Source organism: Elephas maximus, chromosome 24, assembly GCF_024166365.1.
Source record: "Elephas maximus indicus isolate mEleMax1 chromosome 24, mEleMax1 primary haplotype, whole genome shotgun sequence".
Taxonomy (NCBI): Eukaryota; Metazoa; Chordata; class Mammalia; order Proboscidea; family Elephantidae; genus Elephas; species Elephas maximus.
The window spans coordinates 28,461,094-28,484,373 of record NC_064842.1 but is presented as its reverse complement, the minus strand read 5'-3'; the positions used below and the strand labels follow the sequence as shown (position 1 = coordinate 28,484,373).

Sequence of the window (23,280 nt, the reverse complement as noted above, 5' to 3'; positions counted from 1 at the left end):
ACTGCTCCTCTATTTCCTTCACTGGTTTAAGGAGGCTAGATGCTCTTATCTCCTCATCCATTTTGGGTTTCAATTTCAAAGAACCACATCCATCGGAATAGAACAATGGCTAGCCTTTGGAAAATCATTTCTGATTCTTTCCTGATTAATGAAGATGATTACATTTAAGCGTTACTCTTTCGTCTTATTAGGTAACATTTTTCTTGGGTTCCGCCCTCTCTTCACCCAACCTGGAAAGTGTCCAAAATTTACAAATGTATCAAACTGCTCTCAATTACTGTAAAACATAGCCAGGATACTAAAGAGGTTCAAGGGCTAATACTGGTGAGGCGCAGCACTAGAAGAAGTAATATCAAAGAGAACAGAGTGTCCCCAATGACTGCAAAATTAGCGTATAATTAGTCATTAATCTGACAGATGTTTATGTACGTTCGGGATATAGTTAGGTTGAAATTCCATTTTAAAATACTAGCTTATTACCTGGTTTCTTAACATAAAAAGCAGACCTTAAATTTCAGGGCCCTGACATATTTTTGATCCCAGTTTTACAGGTCAAATTCTATTGCTCCAAGTACTGTAAAATTTGATTTGAAAAGATTTCCATTTAGCATGTGATGGCCCATTTATTTCAAGCCATTTTTAATGAAACAAAGAATTAGCATAATTCCTGTATGTTACTGACTACTTAATAAAGTATTAAAAATACAGATCATTTCTATTGCAATTTCGTAAATGGCCAGGTGAAGACACATTTCCACACAAGATTTCTGGGGCTTAAAAAAGATTCTTGAATTTAAGCTGGGCATCTAAACATAATTCACAAAAAGATTAATCAGAAGAAGATGTTCAAGTTAAATACAGCAAAAGGCTAAAAATGTACTCTGAAATCCTGGATTATATCACTTTCTGTATAATTGAAACTAACAAACAGATGTTCTGAGGGCAAGCAAATAAAAATAAAACTACATTTGGGAAAAGAATGACGAGGTTGGTTCTAAAGAGCTAAAAAAAATGAGCATGAACAGAAAAAGACAAAAAAAAAAGCTAACTATGGGTGAAAATATTAAGTCCCTGTTACAGTCAAAACCTGAGGCACCCTGATGGCGCAGTGGTTAAAGCACTCAACGGCTAATCAAAAGGCTGGTGGTTAGAACCTACCAGCTACTCTGTGGGAAAAAATGTGGCAGTCTGCTTCTGTAAAGATTTACAGCCTTGGAAACTCTATGGGGCGGTTATACTCTGTCCTACAGTGTTGCTGGAAACCCTGGTGGCGTAATGGTTAAGTGCTACAGCTGCTAACTCAAGGGTCAGCAGTTCAAATCCTCCAGGTGCTCCTTGGAAACTCTACAGGGCAGTTCTACTCTGTCCTATAGGGTCACTATGAGTCGGAATCAACTCAATGGCGCTGGGTTTGGTTTTGTTTTTTTTTATAGTGTTGCTGAGTCAGAATCGACTCAGAACAGTGGCCCTTTGGTTTTACAGTCAAAACAAACAAGCAAGAAAAAACAAAGCAGTTGCTTTTGAGTTGATTTCAACTCATGGCAACCCCATATGTATAAAGTAGAACTGCTCCATTGGGTTTTCAAGACTGTGACTTTTTGGAAGCAGATGTTACACCCTTCTTCTTGAAGTATCTCTGGGTGGGTTCAAATCACCAGCCTTTCAGTTAGTAGCCAAGGGCTTAGTCATTTGTGTCACCCAAGAACTCCTATTATAGTCAAGGTAATGTAAAAAGTTCCTTCAATACTGCTTCATTAGAGACTCTACTAATGATAATCCCCCTTTGGATGTCTAATTTTGTCCTCTTTCTAGTCTGCTCACCACCAAACCTGCTCCTCTCATAAACCTCATCTTAGTAAATATCTACCCCATTTTCCAACTTTCTCAGGACAAAAATTTTAGTGTCGTTTACATCTCCTGTTGACTCCACTCTTAACTTATCCAGAAATCAACCACCTCTCACCACCTCTACCAACAGCACTCTGGTCCAAACTACACCATCTCTCAAAACCAAAAAACCAAACCTGTTGCCATTGAGTTGATTCCGACTCATAGTGACCCTATATCTGTGGCATGGATTACGCCAATAGCTCCCCTAACTGGTATCCCTGCTCTGCTCTTGCCCAACCTCCCCTGCCGCCCAACGAAGTCTGTTCTCCATCCAGCCACCAGGGTGACCCTTTTAAAAGGTAAGTCTGTTATATCACTTCTCTACTCAAAATCCTTCTCAGAGTAGAAGCCCAAGTGCTTACAAAGGCCTACAGGCTTTATACAATCTGATCTCCCACACCCACTTATCTCTCTGATTTTATTTCTACTGCTCTTACTTTGCTCACTCAACCACAGCCAAGTTGGCCTCTCTGCTGTACTCAAACACGCCCAGCACACATCTGCCTCAGAGTTTTTGCAACTGCTGTTCCCTCAGCTTAAAACCTTCCCTCAGGTCTTAACTCAAACATCATCTTCTCCAGGAAGCCTTCCCTGGCTATATACCTCCATTTACAATTGCAACCCTCTCCCCATTCACTATCATCCCTTTTCCCTGCTGTGACATAGCACATATTTTGTTTAATAACCGACATCCCCTACTAGAATGTAAGCACCATAAAGGAGGGAATATTTATGTTTAGAAAAATGTCTGGCACACAGTGGATACTCAATAAATATTTATCAAATTAATGAATATATATATACATATACGTATATACATAATTTTACAGTTTACAAAGTACTTTCATGTAAATTAAATGATAGTAACTCATTTTCTCCTTATGCCCCTTCTTCTCCAAATTTCCCAATCTTTGCAGTAACAATGTGACAGCAAAGAGCTATCTGAAAAAAAGTTGCTGGCTACTTGCAAAGCTCTTTAAAACAGATAGCCTATATTAATTCACCACATCTATAAAATAAAAGCTTAGAGTCAACATCTTTACTAGCATAAGGTTTCTGGGTGTGGAAGTTTAAAGTAACAGAGCAGAATAACCAAGAATTGTCAGGAAGAAAAGCCCAATTCAGTTTGTCCCACAAATCTGTTGAACAAACCCTAGGGAAAATGCGAGCTGAATTCAGTCTTCAAGGAAATACTGGCCCGAATTGAACAAGAACGTATTCAACAGAAGATTCAGCTCCCTTTAAATTTTCTATCTGATTAAAACAAACCCATCAACTATCAGCTTGTGTCACAGGGCTTGTACGGTCTGCTGAGCGTATAGGAGCTGTCTTACTTCACCCGATAAGAATCGGGTCTTGGAAGAGTTTCTGAAAGCAGATTTGCCCGCCTCCCCTCTGAGCTTATCTCCTCAGCCCTGAAACAGCTCCCCGGCCGCCAAGCTAAGATACCGGGGTCTTCCCGGGTTATTTTTCGTACAGTTTAATCCCACCAGACGCGAAGGGACATCTCAGCCAAGACTACAAAGATGCCCAGGAGACACAGCAGATGTTCCAGAGGGTTCCCTGGAGACGGAATGTCTCGTCCGACCTGGCAAAGGGTGGTCACAAGCAAGAGAAAAGCAGCAGGGGGACACGGCTGTGGGCAAGCACGCTGGGGCAAGAGCGCGAGGAGCCGCCGGCAGGCTGCTGGCGCGGAAACTGTCAACTCCCGTCGTCAGCCTTCTAGTCTGGGCCCGGCCAGCGACGGAGGGAATGCCGCAGCTCCAGCTCAACTCCCACCCCGAGCACAGGACAAAAAAATACAATAAAGGCAGCAGGCTGCCGCCAGCCTGCCCGACCTCTTCCCCGCGCGCCAGGAAATAAAGTTAGTGTCCGGCGGCCGCGCGCGGCCGAGCTCCCGCACGCGCCTCGGCTGCTGTCAAAGCCCCGGGCCGCCGCCGCCGCCGCCTGCCGGATCCTCCCGGCGCCCTCAGCTCTGCGCCTCCGACCCCCATTCCGGGCTGACCGTCCCCATTCCAAACTGCCACGCACAGGGTCCGGGATCCCAGCTTCCGCCGGCATCGTCAGCGCCCAGCGGCCGCCTTTACCTGCTCAGTAGCCGCCGTCGCCGCTGCCGCCTCACGCTCCCCCCCTCACCAGAAAATCCCGAGTCGTCGCCGCTGCCGCCGCCGCCACGAACTCCCCACCCCCGCCCCCTCCGGTAACCCAGGAAACCGGGGACACCACCCCCTCCCTCCCCCTGTTTGCACCCAGACACACTCACCCGCGCGTGCGCACCTGGCCCCGCCTCGCGCGTCCAGTGCCCCGCCCCCCGTTGGGAAGGCTGAGTTGATGTCGCAGGCGTGACGCAAGGAGCCACCGAGCCAATGGGAAGGGAGGAGGGCGGGCCGAGGCCGCAGCGCCTGGGGAGCAGTCCAGGCTGTTCTGCGCGCCGGGGAGGCGTGCCTCGCGACCTCACCTCTCCCCAATCATCTGCTTAGTGGGCTGCGACAGGCCCCGGGGAGCTAGCACCCGCTTGAAAAGCATCCGCTTCCTCCAGTCAACAGTTACACCATCCCCCTTGTGTAGGTCCAGAGAAAGAGATTAGAAGAAACACGGGAAGGAATCGAGGGAGGGAGGAAGTGTTAGCTGCGAGAAACCCCCAACCTTCCTGTGGGGCCTGGAAAATGCCATCCTTTAAGGGCTGCCTTAGCTTCTTTAAAGAAATTTAAAGAGGTTTGCAAAGTTGTGGTATTATTAATTCAGTGCACAGGTGTTTTTCCAACCTAGCCCTATCTAAACACGTTTGCTATAAAGAGGGTTTACTCTCAGTACTATGAATCGGAATCGATTCGACAGCAGTGAGTTTGGGTTTTGGGTCAGCGTTAAACCAAAACCAAAACCCAGTGCCGTCGAGTCGATCCCGACTCATAGCGACCCTATAGGACAGAGTAGGAAACCCCATAGAATTTTCAAGGAGCGCCTGGCGGATTTGAACTGGCGACCCTTTGGTTAGCCTCCGTAGCACTTAACCACTACGCCACCAGGGTTTCCTTGGGTCAGCGTTAAAAAAAAAAAAAACAAAAAAACAGCGTTATGTGCCTTAAAATACCAGTCCCTCCAGAGGTAGGTTGTTTTAACTGCATCTGAGACTTCTTGACCCACCATAGAGCAGGACACCGTTCCTCACCGCCCAGTGATTGTCGCTTTGTGGCGGAATGTCAGAAGTAGTGGGAAACAGCATGAACTTTTGAGGTCTGAGGGTCCGGGGCGCAAGTCACACCGAACAGTACAACTATAGAACCCACTGCCTTGGAGTCGATTCTGATTTCATAGCGACCCTATAGGACAGAGTAGAACTGCACCATAGAGTTTCCAAGGAGCGCCTGGCGGATTTGAACCGCCGACCTCTTGGTTAGCAGCAGTAGCACTTCCCTACACCACCAGGGTTTCCAGTACAACTATAAGCAAAGAGCCTACAAATTGACAATAATTGCTTTAGAATCAATAACTCTAAAATTTTTTTCACAGGAGTCACGAAATAGAAATAATTCAGGGTATTATGTTGCTATATACATTCTATATTCTGTTACTATATATGGGAGTCCCTGGGTGGTATAAATGGTTAAGCGCTCAACTACTAACCAATAGGTTGGTGGTTGGAACCCACCCAGAGGCGTCTTGGAAGAAGGAATTGATGATCAGTTCCGGAAAGGTCACAGCCTTGAAAACCCTATGGAGTGCTGTTCTATTCAGCAACACATGGGGTCACCATGAGTCAGAGTGGACTCCATGGTAATGGGTTTGGTATATATTTATATATGTGTGTGTGTTTATGTACATATATATATATCCAAAATGAGTTGTAATACCTCAAACTTCCATGCGACCCAATGACAAGCAAACAGTTGCCCATTGATGTAGTTTAAAGGGACTTTTGGGGAAAAATTCCTCACTTTAAAATATCTCCCCACTGATGGCAACCATTGGCAGTCCATACCTTTAGGCAAAGGTTGCGCACTTCCCCTGGCAATCTTTTAAAATGCAAATACTCCAGAGATGGGTAACACATGGAAAAAAAAATCTTGCCGTTGAGTCGATTCCAACCATATGAAGTCTCTAACGATTTAATGAAAGAGGTGACTGGGGGAAATAATCACTCATTTATATACATATATATAATAAGCATCTACTACGTACTCAGAGCCCTGGTGGCATAGCTCAGGCTGCTAACCAAAAAGTCAGCAGTTGGAATCCACCAGCCGTTCCCCGGAAACCCTGTGGGGCAGTTTTACTCTGTCCTATAGGGTTGTCATGAGTCAGAATCGACTCAACGGCAGTGGGTTTGTTTTGGTTTACCATGTGCTAGGTATTGTGCTAGGTGCTGGAGATATTTTGGTAAACTTCCCTGCACAAACTTGACATGTTTCACAACTTTACCTAAGTGAATCTATTCTTATTTGTATATCAGTTTTCACCCACTAATCTCAAAACACCATCCTTTTTTTTCCAGTGGACAAAAGAAGTCACAGAAATGTTAAGTAACAAGCTAGTTTCTGTTTCCCTTGAATGGGAGATAATAAATAACCATGACTGTATTAAAACAAAAGAGAATGAGACTGACTTAATATGGCAATAGTATACAACTGGCTTTCAAAGTATTATTTTTTGTAAAAGGCACAAAATAATGCCATTTGTGGATATTCTTCTCTCTGTATATCTGAATTGTAAAGTACTTAGCCAGTATTTTAATCAAACTACTATAGTATTGACTTGGTTCAAGGATATCTTAAAACAGAGATATTAAGCATACATGTTGTGGTAGTTGTTAGTTGCCAAAGAGCAAATTCCAACTCATAGCGACCCCGTGTGTGCAGAGTAGAACTACTCCATAGGGTTTTCAAGGCTGTGACCTTTTGGAAAGCAGATTTCCAGGCCTGTCTTCCCAGGTACCTCTAGATTCAAGCCTCCAACCTTTCAGCTAGTAGCCGAGCACTTAACAGTTTGTGCTGCCCATATTAAATAAAATTTTGTTTAAAAGGTTTCAAATGAACACAAAAATGTGTAATTGAGAACACAAAATAGAGGAAACAATAAGGAAAAAGGAATAGTTATATATGAGGAAGCTCCACTTGTGCATATATCACACACTGGAAAACTTTGTAAGTGGGAAATTCTCCAGATAATTTGACTCTAAAATTAGATTATAGCAATAAGATTTAAAAAGATGTAGTTAATGTAAATATGCACAATTTTATGTTTAGTTATTTTCCCAGGTACCTTCAAATGATTATTTGGCTACTACCCAAAAAAAAAAAAAAAAAAATCCCACTGCTTTCAAGTTGATCCTGACTCATGGCAACCCTATAAGACTGACTAGAACCACCCATAGGGTTTCCAAGGCCCCTAGTCTTTACGCAAGCAGACGGCCACATCTTTCTCCCTCGAATTGGCTTATGGGTTTCAACCACCAACTTTTTGGTTAGCAGCCGAGCACTTAACACTGCACCATCCAGGTCTCCTTTTGGTTAATCCATGCGTATGTAAACCAGATCATGTCACACTTATGCTCAAAGCCCTACAATGGCTGCCTATTTCACTCAGGTTAAAAGCCAGAGTCCTACAGAGCTCTACACATTCTGACTCCCAATAACCTTGTTTCTTCCTACTCTCCATTTCTGTATGCATACTGGTCTTTTTACTCATCCTTAAGGCTATTCCCTCTGTCTGAAATGGCCATTCCCTAGATAGCCATACAGATAACTCCCTCACCTCCTTCATGCCTTTGCTCAAATTTCATCCTCAATGACCAGTTGCTGGCAGAGTCGACTCTGACTCATGGTGATCCCATATATTTCAGAGTAGAACTGGGTTCCATAGAGCTTTCCATGGATGATTTTTTGGAAGCAGATTGCCAGGCCATTCTTCCAAGGCGCCTCTGTTTGAACTCAAACCACCAACCTTTCTGTTAGCAGCCAAGTACTTGCTTAACTGTTTGCATCACCCAGGGATTCCTTATCCTCGATGTTACCCTTAAATCTAGGCAAGCAGGGCCTCTGCTCTGGACTCCACAATTGAAAGTATCCCTCATATAAAAAAATGCTTCCAAAGATAATTTAATTTAAAAAACATGGGCCTCTACCACTTGGGATCTGGTGCTGAGAGTAGGCATAGAGAGACCTGTAATTCTGAACATCATCTCTTTCATAGCACTTATCAGTTTCTAGCATACTACATAATTTACCTATTTACTATGCTTATTTTTATTATCTCCTCCATTTAGACTATAAGCTGCACAAGACAAACAAACAAAAAAAACCCAAACTCATTGCTATTGAGTCAATTCTGACTCATAGCAACTCTATAGGACAGAGTAGAACTGCCCCATAGGGTTTCCAAAACTATAATCTTTACGGAAGCTGATCACCACCTCTTTCTCCCGTGGAGTGGCTGGTGGTTGGAAACACTGACCTTTCAGTTTTCTGCGAAGCGCTTAAGCCCTGCACCTCAAGTGCCAGAACAGTGCCTGACATTCAGGCACTCAGTCAGTATTTATTGAATAAATGATTTAATTAATTAAGGAAATTTAGTTTAAATACTGATAAATACACAAATGGGGAAATTTGATATTGTTCCATAATTCCCACACTCTCTGAATTCCAAAACACTGAACTGTACTCGTAAGGAACCTGTACACAGACCAAGAGGCAGTTGTTCAAACAGAACAAGGGGATACTGTGTGGCTTAAAATCAGGAAAGGTGTGTGTCAGGGTTGTATCCTTTCACCTTACTTATTCAATCTGTTACCTGAGCAAATAATCTGAGAAGCTGGACTCTATGAAGAAGAACATGGCATTAGGAGTGGAGGAAGACTCATTAACAACCTACATCATGCAGATGGCACAACCTTGCTTGCTGAAAGTGAAGAGGACTTGAAGCACTTACTGATGAAGAGATCAAAGACTATAGCTTTCAGTATGTATTACACCTCAACATAAAGAAAACAAAAATCCTCACAGCTGGACCAAAGAGCAACATCATGATGATATTATGAAAATATTGACGTTGTTGAGGATTTCATTTTACTTGGATCCACAATCGACGCCCATGGAAGCAGCAGTCAAGAAATCAAACAACACATTGCATTGGGCAAATCTGCTGCAAAAGACCTGTTTAAAGTGTTAAAAAGCAAAGGTGCCACTTTAAGGGCTAAGGTGCACCTGACCAAAGCCATGGTGTTTTCAATTGCCTCATATGCATGTGAAAGCTGGACAATGAATAAGGAAGCCTGCCGAAGAATTAATGCTTTTGAATTATGGTGTTGGCAAAGAACATTGAATATGCCATGGATTGCCAAAAGAATGAACAAATCTGTCTTAGAAGAAGTACAGCCAGAATGTTCCTTAGAAGAAAGGATGGTAAGACTTCTACTCATGTACTTTGGGCATGTTATCAGGAGGGATCTGTCCCTGAAGAAGGACATCATACTTGGTAAGGTAGAGGGTGAGGGAAAAAGAGGAAGACATCAGTGAGATGGATTGACATAGTGGCTGCAATAATGGGCTCAAGCATAACAAGGATCACGAGGATGGTGCAGGACCAGGCAGTGTTTCGTTCTGTTGTACAAAGGGTCTCTATGAGTCAGAACCAACTCGACAGCATCTGAGTCGGAATCAACTCGACAGCATCTGACAACAACAATAAATACCCAGATAGCGTGCTAATCATGAAGTTGTTGGTGGTTCAGTCATAGAATTCTTTTCTTCCATGTGGGAGACCCTGTTCGATTCCTGACCAATGCACTACTGCCTGTCAGTAGAGGTTTGCATGTTTCTATGATGCCGAACAGGTTTTAATGGTGCTTCCAGATTAAGACTGGCTAGGAAGAAAGGCCTAGGATTGGGCAGCCTTTCGTTCTGTTGTGCATGGGATCTCCAAGAGTCAGGGGCCAATTCCACTGAAGCTAACAACACCAACAAGGTAACCATAATTTTGAGGTGAAGTTTGACAACTTTAAGCCCAGTGCAGTGCACTGAAGCAGAAATGGATTTGTGAAGATAAAGGGTATATAGGTCTGTAATTTCAGTAACGGTAAAAAAAAAAAAAAATTTTTTTTTAACATGGTCAAAATTATAGAGATGGCCCACATCTGAGTGCAGATCAAGCAATTGCTACATTAAAAAATTACAGATATATAAATTTAGTTTTGAATTGCTTTACTTTATTAGGGAGCCCTGATGGCCCAGTGGTTAAAGCACATTGCTATTAATCAAAAGGTTCGAACTCACCAGCCGCTCAGTGGGAGAGAGTTGTGGCAGCCCGCTTCTGTAAAGATTACAGCCTTGGAAACCCTCTGGGGCAGTTCTACTCTGTCCTTGTTGTTGCTGTTGTTGTTAGGTGCCGTCGAGTTGGTTCCGGCTCATAGCGACCCTATGCACAACAGAACAAAACACTGCCCGGTTCTGCGCCATCCTTAAAATCGTTTTTATGCTTGAGCTCATTGTTGCAGCCACTGTGTCAATCCACCTGGTTGAGGGTCTTCCTCTTTTCCGCTGACCCTGTACTCTGCCAAGCATGATGTCCTTCTCCAGGGACCGATCCCTCCCGACAACATGTCAGAAGTATGTAAGACGTAGTTTAGCCATCCTTGCCTCTAAGGGGCATTCTGGCCACACTTCTTCCAAGACAGATTTGTTTGTTCTTTTGGCAGTCCGTGGTATATTCAATATTGTTCCCCAGCACCACAATTCAAAGGTGTCAACTCTTCTTCGGTCTTCCTCTTCATTGTCCAGCTTTCACATGCATATGATGTGATTGAAAATACCCTGGCTTGGGTCAGGTGCACCTTAGTCTTCAGGGTGACATCTTTGCTCTTCAACGTTTTGAAGAGTTGCTTTGCAGGGTCACTATGAGTTGGAATTGACTCGATGGCAGCGGGTTTTACTTTACTAGAATGCATATGAATCTTTGAAATATGTGCATCTTAACAGGCACCTTGAAACTTTATTGAAGAGGTCAATTCATAATTAATGTTTCCATTAAGCTGTTTAGCATCATCCACTCCTTTATGTAAAATGTATCAGATTATGTTTTAATAAGATTCTTTTATGTGATTTTCTCCACTAAATCACTGATGGCATTTTAAATCCCAAAAAGTATGTACACCAAAAGTATGTATATTTAATTCAAAACCTCTTGTGTCATTGCGTTACAAGGTTTGTAAACATCAAAAAATATTTTATATGAGTTGATCTTTTCAGCACCTAAAATCATACAAATGACCCAAATTTCCCTTCTTTGCTGTGGAAACCTCATGCTGGGTGTGTAGTGCCCCACCTTTATACATAGGAAAGACTGTACTTGTGGGCAACAGTGTCATTAATTCTCATAAAAGTGTTTTTCTTTTTAAATTGTGAGTTTTCTTTTTTTTGCTTTACGACAGGAAACATACATTGTTGTAATAAATTCAAACATAAGACAAATATGCAATACAGAAAATGAAAGTTTTCTGTGGACTTATCCCAGAGATAATCACTGGTAACAGAGTGATAGACATGTTTGCAAATGTATAAACATACACACACAGAGCTGTTACTGTTGTATTATTGAAATTATTTTTGTTGTTATTATAATCACCTTGTTATCACCATCATTGAGAAAATAGTTCACTATAGAGCATAATTTTTAGCCAAGTGATTCAATTGCCATTTATTCTTGTTTCAATGGTTTACATTTGTCTGTCCTATATTCCTGTGGCCAACAAGTTTCTGATTAACTTTCAGCTATAACAAGCATGAGCTGTTTATTTTGAAAGAGTAAACTAAGTGGGTCCTACGTAGTAGAAAGGCTAAGAAGTGAAAGGAAATCAAGAAACATTATCATTAGAAGTGCAGTTTTGCTATCCATTCCGGTTTACAAAGGCAAAAGCCCAGGGGACCAGAGCAGATTAACAATGACAACAAGCCTCTAAAGCTCATGGTCACTCCTTCAAAAGGAAACTAAAAAAACAGAGATAGTTCAAGTTGCCAGCAGGTTCCCGGATCAGAATATCACTGACCAGCTCAAAGAAAGAGTTGGAAAGGGTCAGGTGGGTTCAAGCTAAGGAACAGGTAAAGATATACACATGTTCCACTGCCTACTTAAAGAAATTTGCTACATAAAAAGATTTAAGATATACTCTCTCTATCATTTCATAGGCACCACAAATTTGGACCATTTCCAAAAAAACCCCCTCTGCCTCTACCTAGTACTACACACAGAATCCACTAGTAAGATTGCTAGATTGCTCCAGTACTCAGGCCTCTCATTCAATTATTGGGTATTTCCTGTGCACCTGGTAATGTTCTAGGGTACAATGATAGGTGTAAGATATTTCAGGCCTGTTGTCGTCTCCATACAGGTAAACAAGCAATGAGAGCGGAGGTGATGAGGGTTCTGGCAGCACTGTACACAGTGTTCTCGGCAGCACTGTACACAGTGTTCTCCGCAGCACCGGAGAGGGACAATCTACATCCGAGCATCTGAAAGAGCCTTTGAAAGAGCTGACTTTAGACTTGAGTCTTAAAGACTCGGTAAGCTTCAGTTATGCCAACTTTTCCTAAATGCTTTTAGTGCCTGCCGTCCAGGAAAAAATCAGAAAAAAATACCAATATAGTGAGTTTTTCACAAACTGTTGTTGTTGTTAGGTGCCGTCGAGTCGGTTCCGACTCATAGAAACCCTAGGCACAACAGAACGAAACACTGCCCGGTCTTGCGCCATCCTTACAATCGTTGCTATGCTTGAGCTCATTGTTGCAGTCACTGTGTCAATCCACCTGGTTGAGGGTCTTCCTCTTTTCCGCTGACCCTGTACTCTGCCAAGCATGATGCCCTTCTCCAGGGCAACATGTCCAAAGTACGTAAGACGCAGTTTCGCCATCCTTGCATCTAAGGAGCATCCTGGCCGCACTTCTTCCGAGACAGATTTGTTCGTTCTTTTGGCAGTCCATGGTATGTATATTCAATATTCTTCGCCAACACCACAATTCAAAGGCATAAACTCTTCGGTCTTCTTTATTCATTGTCCAGCTTTCACCTAAGTTTATTCAATTCAAGAGTGTCTTACGATGTACAACTATGTCCTTCCGTCTTTTTTTGTAATTTAAATAACGTTCTTCTATAGGGTTGCTATGAGTCGGAATCGACTCAATGGCAACGGGTTTGGTATTTTTTTATTTCTATGATAAGGTAGGAAACCCTCGTGGCGTAGTGGTTAAGTGCTACGGCTGCAAACAAAGGATCGGCAGTTCGAATCCACCAGATGCTCCTTGGAAACTCTATGGGGCGATTCTACTCTGTCCTATAGGGTTGCTATGAGTTGTAATCGACTCGACGGCACTGGGTTTGGTTTTGGTATGATAAGGTAATAATTGTCATGATGTGTTTAATGTCCTTTCTCAACAAATTACACTTGACCTTCCATATTTGTGAGTTCAACCATCTTCGGATTCAACCAACAGAGGATCAAAAATACTTAGGAAAAAGCAAACAAACAAAAAAGACTTTTTGTTCTTGTCATTATTTCCTCAACAGTACAGTATAACAACTATTTACATAGCATTTACATTGTATTACATATTATAAGTAATCTAGAGATGATTTAAACTATATGGGAGGATGTGTGTAGATTATGTGCAAATACTATGCCATTTTATATAAGAAACTTGAACATTCTCAGATTTTTGTATCCACAGGAATCCTGGAATCAATGCCTACAGAAGGACTACTGTAGTTGGCAATAAAAGATTGGCAACCTGATTGGTCCCTAAAAAAGTTTATTATTTTGTTGTCGATGATGTAGTTGTCATTTTTTGTTTTTGTTTTGAATTGGACTATAAAATACACGTGTCCAGAAACCAATGACAGTTAGGCCAGGACAGGCCAAGAAGGGTGTTCTAGGTGCACCAAGTATGGGCTTTTCAACCAGCACCAGCATCACCTGGTAGCTTATGAGAAATGCAGAATCTCAGGCTATGAGCCACGTCTATGACTCAGCTCAGACCTCACACGAGGTCCCTAGGTGGCTTATATACACATTAAAGTTTAAGAAGCACTGTTCTAGGAGAGGAAACAGCACATGTAAAGGCTAGTGAGAGAGCTCATGGTGGCTTGAAGACCCCTTCCAAAGTAGAAAGAGTAAAGGTGGGCATGTTGGGGAGGGTGAGAATGATGTCTGAAGGCAGGCAGGAGAGTGGGGTGAAGATGCTTAACATTTTTCTCTGCTCCATTTGTGGCTAACAGCCTCATATTTCATCCTGGTCATTTCTAACTATACCATGTTCCATGTTGCTTAAAATGTCAGTCTCTTGCTGGAAAACCTCAACATATAGGTTGAACTCTGTGGGGCAAATATCTTGGGTCAGTTGTATGGGATGCTTATTAAGCATTTTTTAACCATAGTAATGGGTTGTACTGACTCTCCACGGTGGCTGGTGGAGAGCCTGTTTTAGCAAGAGCCAGAACACCAAACAATAAAGATTTACTTGGAGCCTAAACACTGTACTTCACACAGACTGAAGGAGCCCTGTTCCACCTAACTCCTTTGATGTCTCAATTAGTCTTTATAGTCTTCACCCTACACCTACATAAGAACTACACGGAATGTACAAAAGGCACAGTCTTGTCCTTTTGGTATTTATCAGATAGGATTTAAATGAAATACGCATTTTCTGCTAAAAGAGAACATCCCAAATGTAGCAGATGAGCCAGAACACAATCTAATGTAGTTTCCCCTCTCTCCCCACCTTCTACAGTATTATGGCTGGTATTTTTTTGTTTGTCTCCCCAAATGCGCTTTTTGTTTATTAAGTTGTGGGGACTGTATTTTATCTTTTCGTGTTCCTGACTGCCTGAGATTCTAGCCACTCAATACATTTTTTCTAATAAATGAGGAAGATACAGAAGAACACAAATAGCTGAATGAATTCATGATGACCTGTAGTTCTATGGCCCAAAATTGTTAGAGGTTATGTGTCTTCTTACACTTCGGGCAATTTTATTTAAATCCTGATTTTTTTGGCCTGGTGCTTTTTTATGCAAAGGCAGATTAAACCTTAAAAATTATGTAATAGTTTTCCCAACTCATTATGTAAACTAATTTGAGAGGCATAGTGCTGACATATATTTGGAGTCAGAACTGAACATTAATGTAGTGTGGGTCCCACCTTAAGCTGAAACTGTGTTTACCTCTGGATTCGGATGGTGAGTGTTATTAGTGGACCTGGTGGGGCAGCCCCTCCCCGGGAACATGAACAAGTGACAGAAGAGCAGTCTCTCCCTCCAATAAGGAAACTGGGCTTGCAGAAGGGGAGGGGTGATTCTGAGTACAGCATGTCGCCTGCCATTCAGATTTGCTCCCTGGGGTAGATACTTCTAAATCCTGGACAAAGGCATCTGAGATTAAAAACTAAAAGGCTCAAAGTTTATTAGTGGTTACAAGCGGTGAGTGTGGGGGCGGGGGGAGGACGGGTCATTGTTTAGGGAACACTGAGCTTCTGTCAAGAGTGATGGAAAAATTTGGAAATGGGTAACGGTGGTGATCGTACAATATGATGAGCATAATGTCACTGACTTGTACATGTGAAGAGTGTTGAGATGGCAAATGTTTTGTTACATGTATGTTGTTGTTGCTGTTAGGTGCTGTCAAGTCAATTTCTGACTCATAGAGACCCTGGTGACAAAGTAGAGCTTCCCCATAGAGTTTTCTAGGCTGTAACCTTTACAGAAGCAAAACACCAGGTCTGTCTCCCGTGGACCCGCAGAGGGGGTTTAAACCTCCAATGTTTCAGTTGACAGCTAAGCACTTATCCATTGCACCACCAGGGCCAGAAAACAAACAAAAAAACAACCATTGAAAGGCTTATTTTCACTAAATTTTTTGTAGGATTTCTGGTCCCAAGCATCCATATTACCGAGTGATCACACCAGAGAAGAAAGTGTGGTGTTCCTTCTTGATCAGGGAAATGGAATGGCTGGGCTAGGCTATGTGAAGGAGCCTGCAACACACCAGCCATGGTGGAGAGAGGACACTTACTTCATCAGATGTTTGCCTTGAGCCTTGGGTTGAAGCAAAAACCCTTCTTCTCCCCACCCGGCTTGGGCTGACACTGGAGTAATATGGAAATGAAGGAATCCATGGGAATATAGAATTCACTTTGTCAGCAGTTGACTATGACAAGCTTTTGTTTGTTTAATTCAGCTATACCGTGAGTAAAGTTCTGAGTCAATTGCATCCCTTGACAGAATAAACGCAGCCCAGATGTGCCATTTTATTTAATATAAAATACATAATCTGTTCAGAAGCATAAAATATCAGAAAGGGAGGAAAGGCCGCAAACGCAGAGCAATACTAGATCAAATGCAGGTATTAGGTGGGAAAACCAGTCACTGACATCTAAAATACAGAAGACAGGGTGACATACATGTAACAGGGTGTGATTCTAGAAATCTAACTGAAGAAAACAGTTTTATTAAAGCATTCTTGTGAATTGCAAAGGGCTTAAATGAGCAAGGCATTTTAAATATCTGAGACTAGTTAATAACTTAATGGTCTGGATTCCTACCCATATTTAAAAAAAAAATCATCATGTTACTTCAAACGTGTCAGCAAAGTAAAGAAGCCTAGCTAGGAAATCCCCAAAGCAAACACCCAGGAGCCAGTGAACTCAGCCTTCAGTTGGATGAGGACACCAGGCCGGGAGACTGTCCTGGCAAGATGGGCAAGGTGGCCGAGTGACTCAACCCAGTGGGTAGACTTTGTGGCTGTTATGCAAGCTGCCTCTTGACTCAGCTCCACCTGAATTCTGTGTGATTTCTGGAAATACTCTCCCTTCCACCCACTACCCGTCAGACCTGTTCTCCCTGATCAGGTACTTATTGTTAGTTGCTGTGTCGTCAGCTCCAACTCATGGTGATCCCACAGACAACAGAATAAAACGTTGCCCGGTCCTGTGCCATCTTCATATGCTCAAGTCCATTGTTGCAGTCACTGTGGATTTTGAGTGCCCCTCAACCTAAGGGCTCATCTTCCAGCACTATATCGAACCATATTCTATTATGATTCATAGAGTTTTCATTGGCTAATTTTTGCAAGTAGTTCACCAGTTCTTTCTCCCTAGTCTGTCTTAGTCTGAAAGCTCTATTGAAACCTGTACACCATGGGTGACCCTACTTGCATTTGAAATACCAGGTGGCATAGCTTCCAGCATTCTAGCAACACATAAGCCACTGCAGATGACAAACTGACAGGTGGGTGGTGAAATCAGACATTAGCTGCCTGTAATAAACGTAATGGTTACAGCACTACTTCTGCCCTCGCTGTTCACACTGCACAAGTTTATCCTCCAGAAATTAGATACATGGCCAAGAATTTGAGGCCATCAAATCAAAGTAATAGATGACCAGGAAACGTATTGAAAAACACAATCCTAGGACCTCTCACCCCTCAGGATGACCTCTCCTAATTTGTTTCCTGACAAACATAGCACTGTTTCTGGAATCAGCTGCTGACTGCTAATCAGGTCTAATAAGAGCAAGAGTTTCCCAATGGGAGGTAGAAAACAGCGTTATCTACTGGCAGCTGTGCCTCTGCTAATTGTTGGAAACCTGGCATAACCTTGTGTTTGTCGCTCACTACACATGGCTCAGACAGTCTAGGTGGCTTCTTTCCACTCTGCTTTGTACACATCTGAATTGAGCTTTGCACACCTTGAAGGCAGCTGCCAGGGGAGCACCCTGGCCGCCATGGGCGATTCTCATAAACAGAAACGGCATTAAAACATCCATCACAGGGGACAATGTGTTTGCCGGCCTGTGAGTGTTTCTGGAAATCAGATATATTCAAGTCGGACATATAATAGTTGTCTTTGAAAATAAGATGAATCCTTGGCCATTGGGGACTGGGTTAGCAAAGGAGGAACATATGGTGGGAAATGGTTGAGTGCCAACAACATCACCTCAAGTGCTGCTGGGTGGTCCCCTGGTGCCACTTCTGATGACTGACTCCCTAACCAGATGCCTGAGCATAAATGTGAAAGAAACCATTTAACGGGAAAGAGAACAGGGAAAAAATATTTTCCTTCAAATGGATTGTCTGTGGTTTTAACACCATCGATTGTGTTCATCTTTTCCCCTCTAATTAGAAGCGCCACCTTTCTTACATACTAAATTCCTTTATATTTTCCAGGCTGTTTCTGAACTCTCTAGAATAGAGAAATATAAATCCAAAACATTATAGCCCTGAGAATGGATCTTAATTTTCAAAAGTGAAGCTACTATGCCATTAAAAAAAAATTTAATTGGTATTACATGCTGTGCCCTCTATTTCTCTTAATTAGAAGTGATCGGTTATATCACCTAAGTTTTGTAATTTTTCTAAGCATGTTTTTTCGTTGTAGTTGGTTTGTTTTCCTGACCGCCTCTTCAATTTCAGGAAGAAAAGAAGGAGGAATGAAGAAGGGGGAATATATGTCGTTTTATATTAATTTCTCAGCTTATGTAAAAAAAAAAAAAAATTCAGTAGACTTGCCTTATGCTGCCTTCTCTTTTTGAGAATCAATAGCACAGACAGCTTGAAAACATGTAAGAGAAGAATATAGGTTGTGAGATCTATACGTAAGTTGCTTGGTCAGTTCTTCTAAGGCAAAGAAGCTATGTTGATTTATTACTCAGTAAAAGTGTCATAATTTGGCACCAGCATCTTTGAGTTCATTCTCAACAATGGCTACAAACACGTCTTTGCCACACCTAATGTATACCACAGACCAGAACAAATCAGAGGGAGGAGCTTAGAGTATTTATTTTACCTACAGGCTTTAATGACAACTCACATCAACACTGGCTAGATGGGATGTTCACATATCGCCAAGGACTTATCCTGTTTTTACCAAGAGTATTTTTTTCTACTCTTGCCTCAGGGCTTTTTTTTTTTCTCTTGTCTATTACTTATTCGGAGCCCTGGTGGAGCCATGGTTAAGAGCTTGGCTGTTAACCAAAAGGTTGGCAGTTCAAATCCACCAGCCACTCCTTGGAAACCCCATGGGGCAGTGCTACTCTGTCCTATAGGTTTGCTGTGAGTTGGAATTGACTCGATGGCAATGGGTTTTTTTTTTTGATTCCTTATTTACGGAAAACTATCTCGACTGCCACCAGTTTAAATCCCACCAGCACCTTTCCTACCACCCTTCAAATGTCCCAGCATTGCACCTCTTCCTGGATTTTCTTACTCAGGTGGGAGTGCTCAAATATTGCTGCACTTCGACGGCACTGGGTTTTTGTTGGTTTACCCTTTAAAGTGTTCCATTTAGCTTCTTCTGAGAGAGGACCTCGGGCCTAATTTACTGCCATTCAGGTGTCCCAGCACTGCAGGGAGTGCTGATCATTATGGTAATTCAGATGATTTCTTTGTCTGAGGTTACCAGAATACTTTTATCTGGGTTACTTTATGAATGGAAAGGGACATCTGTTATTTTACTGACGATAAAATTAGGGCCTAGAGAATTAAACAACCTAACTGTAAGTAATAGGAAGGGCAGGGCTGGAATTCAGGCATCTTGACTAATCATAAGAAAACTTTCTAACTGGATTTCTCAAAAGGATTTTCTTCTTAGAAACATTTTTCTCAGAGTCTAATTTTAGTGTTCAGGTGTTATGGCACCGTCCCGTTTCCACTGGTTTGCAACTTCTTCCGTGTGGAAAACACACTTTTATTGCAGGAGAGTCAAGTATTCTTTGCTGTGTTTTAATGATCCAGCTACTCTGCAGCAATGTGTATGTAACCACTTTATCACATTAAAAGATGCACATTTAACATGACAATTACCTTTGAGGAAAAGAATAGGAGACAAAACAACAAACTCTGCTTTGAGGGAGAGGGCCATCAGGGAGGGCATCACAGAGGAGGTGGCTTTGTTTTGAAAGATGAGGCAGGGTTTGGCAGGCAAGACAAGAGAAAAAAGGTATTCTGGGCTGAGGGAATAGCATAAAAAAGCACAAAGATGATGACAAGGTCTGGCATATTCAAGGAACAGCAAATAATTTTGGGTGACGACATCACTGGGCACTTACAAGTCAGTGACAGAAGATGAAGCTGTGATGGTAGAGGGGCAGACCTTGATAGCTCCTGTGTAGCCTGCAAGAAGTTTGGGCTTTGTTCTGTAGGCACTGAGAAGCCACTGGAGTTTGTTAAGCTGGGAACATGGTAAAATTTGTATTTTAGAGGGATAATTTTGGCAGTTGTAAGCAGAATGGATTGGAGGGGGAAGAGACTAGAGGCAGGGACATGGGTCAGGAGCTTATGGCAATAGCCCAAGAGAGGGTTGATGAGGCCAGAGTCGAAAGGCTGTGGAAACATAAAAGAGATGGGGAGTGAGAGAGCTCACGGAGTGGATGACAGCTCCTGGGTTGCTGGTTTGGGTCCTGAATGGATGGAGGTGTCATTGCATGCCCTTCCGGTCCTTCCAGCCAGGCTGACCCATGCTGCTTCCCAGGCCTCGCTGCCCACAGAACAAGTGCTCAAGAACCCTCCCCCCAGTCTTGATCCTTCTTAAACTGACTCATGGCAGCCCCACGTATGTCAGAGAAGAACTGTGCTCCATAGGGTTTTCAATGCTGGTTTTTCGGAAGTAGATTGCCAGGCCTTTCTCCCAAGGCACCTCTGGGTGGACTCAAACCTCCAACCTTTCCGTTAGTAACTAGGTGCATTAACCGTTTGTACCATCCAGGGACTCCTAACCCTTCAGCTACCCCAATCTCTAAGCTCCTGACTTCCATACTATCCTCAGCCCTCACCCAGTTTAGCAGATATTCTGACTCTTCCTAGCATTTTGGATCTTGAATCTCATTCAGTTTTTCACTTCTCCTATTCCTCCAGCTGTGAAATTTCATATATATCCCTTCATGACTCCCCACTCCAGCCCTTAGTTCTGGGCTGCCTCCTTCTGCCTCCAAGATAGTAGGCAGGGTAGGGACTGGAGATATCCTTAGCATCAATCAGGAAGAATATGGAGACTGAAAGGTTAGGGAGGGCTAACAGTGAAGGATGAGAGAAAGGATAAAGAACGAGTACATTTGGGATATGCTGGGTTTGATGTGCCCTGTCTAGTAACATCCCACACTTGCCCATCTGTACCCATTTGTAGCTACACCATGCCCCAGACGATCTCATGTTATTGACATCCAAGAATCAGAGCTGGAATCTCTCAAATGAGGGTCTTTGGCTCACCCCATTCCAGAGAATTCTCTCCATTCTCCTTCCTCAAACACCCTCACCTAAGGCTCCTCTGCAGTACACAGCCACCCTCTGAACAAACGGTCTGCAGGAGGCAGCTCCCGAGGACATCAGCGCTGCCAGGAACCCACCCGCTACTCACTTTCCTCAGCCTGCACACCAAAGCTGCCCATGCTCTTAGCTAGCACTGGAAAATCTCAAAAACACCTTAACCTACCTGCACAGTGATTACCTTCTTCAGGTGAGCAAGGAACTCTTCCCTTTGATGTCACTCTGTAGGCATCTGTGCTGTAAGCTGGTTAGCAACCACTACCCAATTAGCTGCAATGAAGCTGGTCTCCATGCTGTGGAGCAAGCTGGGCCATTTGTTTGCAGTTACTGTCTGGCTTCTGTTCAGCTGCCTTAGGGTAGGATCTTTCTCCTGGCATTGTAGAAACATGCTCAGTTGAGTCAAACAGCCTGAAACCCCATGGAATGGCACAGACAAATCCTGCTGCACTCTTTGATGTCACCAGAGGAAGAGACAGGAGCAGATGGTGAAGGCAATAGCTCCATGCACTGCAAAAACCTCAGAATAAAACTTCCCAGGTAAAGAGTAGAAAGCTCCCGAAAGGGGCCAACGCTCCAAACTCTGACGCTCCAACTACTCTCACCAAAGCCAAATAGTCCTTGGAAATGGCTTCCTCTATGTCCTATGCCGCTTTTTCATTCGGCAGTGGGGTTAGGAAACCTCCGTGTCACCAGGAAAAGTGAGTGACCCTCTCTCCGTCCAGCTCTTTGGAAGGTTGCCATGCTTTAATCACATGGGGAATTTGGCAAATCAAGTTCAATTCCTTTGCAGTGGGAGCTGCAGCAAGAATTTCCAGTTAGTGATTTCGTGGTGGCTCCTATGAGTCATAGCTCCCTGCTTCTTCTGCAGAGGGGGGAGGGTCAAATTGTGTCCCTGTGAGGCTCTTGTTTTGAGAATTCTGCGGTTCTTGAAGGACATAGAGCTGAACTTACAGCCAAATGTGAGTACTGAGCCTCGCCACTGCCACAAACCATCTGGTTACCAGCTGTCACCAAACTCCTAGTGCAGGTTTTTTGCCCTACCCCAGTACTGAAATCTGCTTCTCTCTTCTGCTTTTGTTTCTTTTTAAAATTTTTGATTAAAAACTACACTCATCTTTTTAATCCCATGCCTACAATGGATTTCTGAATTACTATTTTTATTAACAAATTCCTGTGCCTATACACGTATGTATAATGTAATAAATAGCTACTTTTTATTGAGCACTTATGCCAGAACCTGGGCTAGCACTTTAGAAATATTATTGTATATAGTCCTCACAACAGTTCTGCTCAGAAGGTCTTTATATTCTCATTTTACATATAGGAAATCTGAGGCTTGCCCAAAGTCATACAGCTGATAAATGATGGCACTAGTGATTGAAGCCAGACCTGTTTAACTCCCAATTCCAGGGTCTTAACTATGAACTACACCGTTGTGTGTGTTTGTGTGTGTTAGATACAAGTATATAGAGAGTACATAGTAGGTGTGCAATGCAATAAATATTTCTTGCGTGACTATTATGTACACCTTCTCCTCACTCATCGAATATCTCTTTCTCCAACATTTTGCATTTACAGCAATAGTAAAAAATCTACTGACAATTTTGTGCGTTAACAATGTACTTCTGGCAGTAATGACTGCCAAGGTGCCAGATGAGAATAACGCTGGCTGTAATGGTTAAGCTTATGTGTCAACTTGGCCGGGCCGTGGTTCTTGGTGGTTTGGCAATTATGCAATGATGTAATTTGGCAGTTAAGTAATGATGTAGTCATCCTCCATTTTCTGATCTGGTGTGGTCGTCCTTCATTTTTGTGTAACACTGATTTTCAAGTAATGACCTAGTCTTTAGAGCCTAACCATGTGATGAGTGAGGAGAGAATGTACATATTTTTGGTTCAGAATTTTCATCATTATTACTAAGAAATTGATGTTAATCATGTCATATTCTTGGCATAGATTATAGCTAAAAAGATTCATGTTGTAACTTCATGGTGGAGCCTACAACACTGACTATCAGAGTGGATGCCGATAGTATACATTACACACTAGTTGCAGTTCTCAATGTCCATGGCTGGCATAGCCTTTGTTAGTCAGT

The 23,280-nt window shown here is 42.7% G+C and overlaps 1 protein-coding gene across 6 annotated transcripts in view; it reads right to left on the bottom strand.

Moving 5' to 3' along the window:
- Positions 1-21,884, bottom strand: part of LYST (lysosomal trafficking regulator) — a 211,994-nt gene extending 190,110 nt beyond the window's left edge. For 2 of the 6 annotated variants that reach the window (XM_049868668.1, XM_049868673.1), the window contains exon 1: positions 21,351-21,884. The gene's annotated coding sequence lies outside the window, so the exon portion shown is untranslated. Of the gene's footprint in view, positions 1-3,921; positions 4,064-4,153; positions 4,175-21,350 lie in introns of those variants that run through there. The other 4 variants (XM_049868670.1, XM_049868672.1, XM_049868669.1 and 1 more) reach the window with 4 other exon arrangements.
- Between the last annotated feature and the right edge of the window lie 1,396 nt (positions 21,885-23,280).